Below are 7,529 nucleotides of genomic sequence, written 5' to 3'. Positions count from 1 at the left end.
CAGCAAAGTATCTTGTTGGGTAAGTTGGTCCTTCATACTTTGACGTAAAACTGCGCATACGGACTGTCTGTTGTTTTCGCTGTCCCGTCCGTATGCTCCGTTTTACGTCTAAGTATTCCGGATTGACCCCATAACGTATACGTGGATTCTGTAAGCCGTACTCTTCTTCAACACAGTAGTTAAGAAGTCAAGTCCGAGGACACCTAAAAACATCGTATTGGACATGAGCGTAAAAGCATGAGTGTTTAATTGAATGTTTGCGACGTTTTGCTCCCGACTCGAGTTGTCGAAGGGTTTCGTAATCTTGCCGCCTGAGACATACAGTTGAACCTCGTTGTAACGAACACTGATATAGTGAATTATCGGCTGTAGCGAACTAAATGCGAACTTTGTTTGGTCACGCTTCGTTTCAGTGACACGCATTCTTTTATAACGAGCGTGAAACGGTAAGAGCCGCGCGAACTATCGGATATAACGAAGAAATATTTGATCAGTAGTCTAAGAAGCTCCTTGGAAAATCTCCCGGCTTCCGAAACTGAAGAAGTAGAAAAGGGCCCTTTGTTCGTGGACTCGTTGTGGAAAACTTTATCCTGCTGAGTGTTGTGAATAGCCACCGCACAAAGATCACATCCTTCCCGAAAAAATAGGAACACAGGCCTGTTTTGTCAACTAAACTTTGTTCTGTAGTAATTTCCGCTTTCATGTTCTGGTTCATTGATCTTTAAATGCCACAAGGAAAAAGATAAGGGTTACCTTGTTCATAGTAGGTTCGAAGATTAAGATAATGCGTTTTTGTGTCAACGATTTCTTGCGGGAGCCAAATTACGGATCGGTTAGAACCGATTTGTGGCTCTACTGTTACAACGAATATCGGATATAACGAACTAAATTACTGTCCCGATACTACTTCCTTATAACAATGTTCGACTGTATTACCATTACCACTGCTTCATTGGTATTCACTGGAAAGACTTGAGGAAGGGCTCAAAGAATTGTTTCTGTAAACATGGTCCACTATTTTTATTGTCCTTTGTTTGCGTGCATACTCTATTTTTCCCTTAGCCTGAATGTCGCTTTTCCTACTATACGCCATTTCAAAACTCCAGGTTGATTTGTTGCTGTATAAATCGCTGTCTGATTCGAATGTTAATGAAACTTTGAAAGACGCCAGACAGAGCGACACCACACCCTTTTGAGGAACAAACAACGACTAAATTTATATCGATAGTGCTGCTGCCTACTCAGAGAGCTCGGGGCGGATATACAGTGTTGCCAGATGGCTAGAAGAAAGAAGCCGAAGTTGGGGGTTTCTACAAATGTATTGATGCTTGATATTCCTAGTACGTCCTATTCCTGTAACGGCCGAAAGTTTAGCAGTATTCTGAAAATTAATAAGTAATATTACTTCGCGATACTCCTGAACGCTGTAGAGTGGGTTCCATCTGTCTCCCACGCGTTGCGACCCTACTTGTTCCTTGCGCCTTGTACTGGGAGAGCTGGCAACGGTGGTGCATTCACTGCTTGCCTGTTTGCTGACCTGGCTGCGTCTTTCCGCTCCCTTCACATGCGGTGTATTGGCTTAGGCGGCCACCTCTCTGCCCCGCTATGGAAAAATTCGGGCTTTGGAAACCTTTGCAAGGAGCCATTTTGTGGTTTCCGACGCCGGCTTGTTTACTCAGTGAGACATTCATTGCTCGCCATGCAGGCAAAACACAAGTTTGGTTCATTCGAAAGAGTGCCTCGTTAGAATCGTAATGACACCACCTTTAACACACACTTCGCTCAAATAAGCTGCATAATCAGGGGAAAAGGAAATGGCCATGTGACCCACTAGCTCATTTCCCGCAACACAACCTATGATGTCATATGTGCCCAGCTGTGCGATTGGCTGAGACTGGTAAAATTAAAAGCAAAATACGCAGAGCTTATCAGATTGTCGAACGAGCTAGTTGCGCTTAAATGCGATTCATATTCATTTCACAGCGGTAAGAATGGTGGGATAACCAATGAAAGTTTCGCAAATACACGTAAACATAGAAGAACCGATGCGCACTGTTGTTGGTACTGGGCGCACTGCGCTTGTTTTAGCTGCACAGCAGTCCGCCGCTTTGGAGTTGTCTTACACGACACTGGCCGATTGGCGTAAGCGACACTGTCTTACGTAACCCTGTTTGTCTAGCATACCCCAGGTTTCACGAAACGATTACTTTCTACCGTAACAAAAGCAATCCAGGAGCAAATACGGTCAAAAACAAAGCAACGGCGGCCGATGGTCCGTGGATTAGTATGGTAGCGGCATCTGGGAGTACTGACGGCAAGCGAGGCTGCAGAGCCGAATGACGCAGCGGAAGTCGTTTGAATACGCGCACTTTTGACTTCACCGCTGACGATCACGAAAACCCACGATTTGGCGGGAGAATGAAAATTTTAACCTAGATTGATTAATTTCTCAGTGAATACAGCATTTTTTGCTGCCTCTTAAGCGCTGTGGGCACTGTAAAACACGAAATCTTTCGAATAAAGCAAACTTGCTTTTTGTCTGAATGGCTCTTAAAGCACTGACCCCGTGATGTGTCTGTTGAGTACCGCGATAACTGAATACGTGGCCGCGCGCTGTCTCCGCAGTCCGTGTACCTGACGGTGGCCGTACTCCTGGTGTGGCAGATCCGCGGCCTCCACCCTGACTGGCCGACGGCGGGCGGTTACCTGCTACTCTGCCTGCGGATCTTGGTGATCTTCGTGATTGTGGTGGGCTGCACAGAGCTGTTTTGGAGCCTGCGCGAGTTCCACATGCAACTGCACAACGAGGACTACATTCCAGACAAGACGTCTGCCTCGGCCAACGTCTACGGCGGTTACGGGGACCAGCTAGACGACGACTTCGACGACTTCTGCCGCCGCGAGGGCTTCCCGCTGCCAGAGCACCGTGAAAAGCCTGCTACCAGGATGAGGATGCCCTTCTAGCTGCCCAGTGTTGTAACCAGGACCGCAATGCTGCTTGAGTTCAAGGTTCCCCACGCCTTTAATGGCTGCCTGATGGTTCCAGCTAGTATATCGCCAAAGTGTGTTTCTTGTCACGAGTCGGCTGAAATAAACGTGTCGTAGGCATTTGGTTGCAGCGATTGAGTGTTGTCCTACAATCGGCCGTAAATGACAAACGCGATTTCGCTTTCTCCGCTTGTTTTGAGGTCAGTCAAGGACAGCTAATTAAAAAAGTGTAAGCCGAAATTACTCGAGCCCAATATTTTATTCTTGATCTGTTCGTATTATTTTTACTCATACTTTAAATCTGGCGCTATTCAAACGGGCCACGAACGCGCCTCGCGAAGTCCACGCTCCGGCAGCGACCCAAGTTCTCAAACCACAGTTAACCGTATTCATTACCGCTAAATTCAAATACTCCTCATCGTCGCACTATAATTATAGTGGGAATACCAATAGTTTGTTTTCCCACCAGCCAAAACCAACAATGCTCAGTACCACGAACTTGCAGATCTACTCACGACAACGCAAAGCCTATACTGGTTTTATACTGAACGATATGCTTTACGAGTTCCTATACTACGTGCCAAGGGTTACCGAGGCTCGTCAACACACTCGTGTGGCCGGAGCACTATCGACGCAACCTCAAGCTTCCACACTGTTTTGGCCAGATCCCATGTACGGAGCATAAAATGACAAAAGCACACACAACGGCTTCCTCAACCGGAAGCACATGGTCAAAACTGAAAGCCAATCAAAAGAGACTTCCGGCGAATTCACAGTTCACGGTTAATTTAGCGCGCCGAGAATAGGGCCCGAGCTGGTCATAGTTCTTCTGGCGGAAGAATAATAATAGATCTGAGTATGGTCGCATATAAAGTCTTTCTCTCTCCACTCGCCAGTGTATTTCACGCCTAATTACGAACCCATCTCCCGCCGCCGGTTTAGCCGTGCATGGGGGGGGGGGGGGGGGGTAAGGCAGGTGGCACGCACGCACAGGAGGGCTTAATGTCGCTATCGATGCCATACCCGTTGTGATTATGGGAGATTTGGATTTAAACGTGGCAGTCTTCTGCCTCAAAGCGCTCAGTCAGCTGTCCTCCGCAATCGAGTGGTTTGGGTCTGGGTTGGTGTGTTACACAGACAACGGGATGCCCACGGCTGGACAGTGAAAGGGACACCCACGTGTGTGTCCACTAATATAGAGGTCGAAGCCCTCGAGGTGTCAACTCGCTAGGGGACGGGCGCATGTCGCTCGCTTGGAGGAAAAAGAGCGGAAGCTTAAGAAGCGTCAGCCCGAGCAGAAGCGTGAGTGGGCGTGAAACCACAGAAAGCCGCTGCCGCCGCAGTTGCCACCGCAAGTCCCGACTGGTCGTGCAGCTGCGAATCCTTCCCGGATGAACAGCAACTGGCCCGCTTTGAACGCCGACGTGGGCGAATATCACCCGTTCAGCTTAACGCGCTTTCAGAGCGACATGTTCGACAGTATCTTTCACTTCTAAGCACCTGCTCATGACCGGTTGCCGGTTTTTGCGTGTACGGGTTGGGAGAGGAGGGCGGGCACGCGCAGATGTAGGTTTCATACGCTTACTGATGGCATGTGCGTTGTGTTCGTGTGAGGTTCAACGTGGCCGTCAAACAGCCCAATGCGACCGGTCCGGTGTCGTCTGTGGTAGAGTGGATTGGGTTGGCGTGTTACACAAATAGTAAGATGCCTACGACGCGAGAGGGAATGAGACACCTCTACGTTTGTCCGCTAGGGTAGAGCTCGGGTCTTTCCCAAATTTCATTCAGGTAATTGGCTAGGAAGTATGCTCAATCATGAATTACAAACAAGCACGTATTGTTACGGGCAATCCGTGGAGGGCGTGCTGCTTTGCAGAGCATTTGTATAACTTACGATGTCACCCGTGCGTCGGCGTCCGCAGCAGCCAGCCTCCCCCTACACTATAAAAAGAAAAAGAAATAACAGTTACCGGCGCCTGGTTTCGATCCCACGACCCTGCGGGCGGAACGCAAGGTACATGGTGCTCTACCCACTGCGCCACAAAACGACATAGAATCAAAGGCTACGAATGCGCCTTATATCCTTGACTCATTCAAACTACGTCGTCAGCGGCGTGCGTTGGCGACTCAGCGGCGTGTTAGCGGCGTGATAGCTGCGTGGTGTACACGTGATAGCACCAACCCCCCAAACACTAAACGTTACCGCAATACAACCACCCCCTATAAAGTGGGTTGGCGCGGGCTCCACTCCAGTCAACTCCTGCGCTCTCTTCTCTTGCGTTCGTCGGCGGTCGCAGTTGATAAGCGATGGAAGCAAGACCTTCAACTAATACCGCGACGCAATCCAACATCAGCGTCGCGGAACCAGTGCAAGACATCGTACCATCGTCTTCGTCGACGTCGGCAGAAGACAAGGCGGCGAGGCGGCGCGCTGCCGACGCCGAACGCAAGCGTCGTAAGCGTGCCGCCGACGCCGTCCTTCGTGAACGAGAAGCCGCGGCCAAGCGTCAACGTCGAGCAGCGGATCCAAGCCTTCGTCAGGAAGAAGCAGCGTCTGCTCGTCAGCGTCGGGGGGGGGGGGGGGGGGTGCAAGTGATGGCAATAAATAACAAGTTGACGTTACCAACTTACGTCTCTCTCCTCTCTCTCTCTCTCTCAAACCCAAATACCACCACCAACAACTACCACCACCACCACCACCAACCCTACGCCACGTAAACGACCCCAATGCTCTGCATTTACTCGTGTCCCTCGGGCGGGGGCATGCGACGGAGGATTTTGTGTGTGTGTGTGAAAGCGCCATTACCCCACCTCTGATGGTTGCGCTGGGAAATTTGTGGTGATACCTGAGATCTGTCGCGCAGATCTGCGCGCATGCTTTCGCGCATTCGCCTGGGGGAGCGTTATCGGGCCTGATTAAAGAAAGGCCGATTCATGGCTGGGCTTAGCAGAACCGGCGCAGCACGTGGCCGAGTGTAATTCATAAGTCTTTCAACTAACGTGGAATGAAGCGTCAGTGCCACGTGCTTCTTGGCGCCGCCAAAAGGTTACGGTGGCGCGGCTTTTCCCGGGCCCACAAGTCTGTAACAACACATACATTGAAACACGACGCCACCTTGCGTGAGGCATAGATTGCCGGAAGTGTAGTTCCAACCGTAAGCGTGTCATTCTCACTTTGGATTTGCACAGGGAAGGGGGGAGAGCGCGCACGCAGTCCCCCCACTACCAAAAATTGCATGCCCCATCTACCCCAGTTTGGGGAAGTGGCAGGGGTCAACACGAGCGGAGTGCAATGCACGTGCCTCGCCCTGGGAGCGCGCCCGTCCGGATCAGCGCAACTCCGACACCAGGTAAGTATGCCTTCCGTTGACTACGTTTTTGAGGCCCCCAGACGGAGCCCATATGAGTGCGCCAGTGACTTTAGTGGCAATAAGCGCAATTAGCACTCGTTAAAACTGATTTCTAGCCTTCACACGACGTTTCTCCTGCATTATGTGTGTCGTTACACTACCTTTTTAATAAAAAAAATTCTTAAACAAAGATAACAACCACTACAAGAAGGAAAAAGATTACAGGTGGAGCAGACAATGCGGCAATGCTGTCACGAGCAGACGCTCTCTTGGCGGCGCAACTGTGCGCGTTCTTTTAAATGCAGAGCATTTCTTAGGCTCGCCTCTTCCTGCGTCGGACGGTGTCAACAGCTCGGCGTCCGCAGCAGGTGCGCCTCTCCTCCTTCCCTCCTCTCTCTCAGCAGCAGCTGGCGCGCGCATGCGTCGTAGTCAGCCCGTTCGCTCCGTCGCGGTCTCGGCGTAACAGGTGCGTGATAGCAGCGCGGTGGGGCGAGGAAGGGCGCGCGCTGCTTGCGCATGCGCGCTCTCCCCCCCGTACTGCTCTCCCTCTACTGCGCGCGCTGCAAATATAAAGCGTCTAGCAGTCGCTCGTGCTTCAGTCACTGCGTTGCTCCTTCCTTCCTTGGTTGACGCTCGCCCCCACGTTTACTCGTGTCTGCTACTCCAGCATCACGGAAGAAGCGATGGAAGCAACACTGCCTTCAACCAGTACTGAGGCCCCAATGCTCTGCATTTACTCGTGTTCCCCTCGCGGGAAGGCGCGGAAATTTTTTGTAGATAGCACTTTTTTTTAACTCGCATATTTGCCATGCCGCATGTAAAGAAAAGATAAGTAGATTTGATGATATATATGGGGAACATAAAATTGCGCGAGTGAGGCATTTCGCATGTCCTTGCTCAAACGTCGAAGAGAAAGAGAGTAGACATGTTTGTTGCAGAAATCAATGGGGAGGCGTCCTCAGTCAAATGCGTCTTGAACTCTTCCAGCCTCAACAGCCCTCAATACAAGCAGGCGCCAATCATTGAAGTCGTATACAGCACTCACTCCCAAAGTTAGTATACGAATGCTAGGGATTGCGCGAACGTAGTGGGGTCATGAATGTAGCTGGATGCATCGAGCTGTGGTCTTCCACGAGTTTCGAGCTCTGCTACTGCTTCGGAGGACCTCGGTTCGAATCCCAAGAAGAACAA

General features: G+C 50.6%; 1 non-coding gene across 1 annotated transcript; it reads right to left on the bottom strand.

Moving 5' to 3' along the window:
- Nucleotides 1-6,181: 6,181 nt before the first annotated feature.
- Nucleotides 6,182-6,346, bottom strand: LOC144137714 (U1 spliceosomal RNA). Its single transcript, XR_013315717.1, has one exon. It is a non-coding gene; the product is annotated as a U1 spliceosomal RNA (small nuclear RNA).
- Nucleotides 6,347-7,529: the final 1,183 nt, after the last annotated feature.

Source organism: Haemaphysalis longicornis, unplaced genomic scaffold (genome assembly GCF_048455015.1).
Source record: "Haemaphysalis longicornis isolate Haplotype H1 unplaced genomic scaffold, Haemaphysalis longicornis Haplotype H1 scaffold_477, whole genome shotgun sequence".
Lineage (NCBI taxonomy): Eukaryota > Metazoa > Arthropoda > Arachnida > Ixodida > Ixodidae > Haemaphysalis > Haemaphysalis longicornis.
Note: the sequence above shows the minus strand (reverse complement) of the source record. Positions and strands in the feature narration are given on the sequence as shown.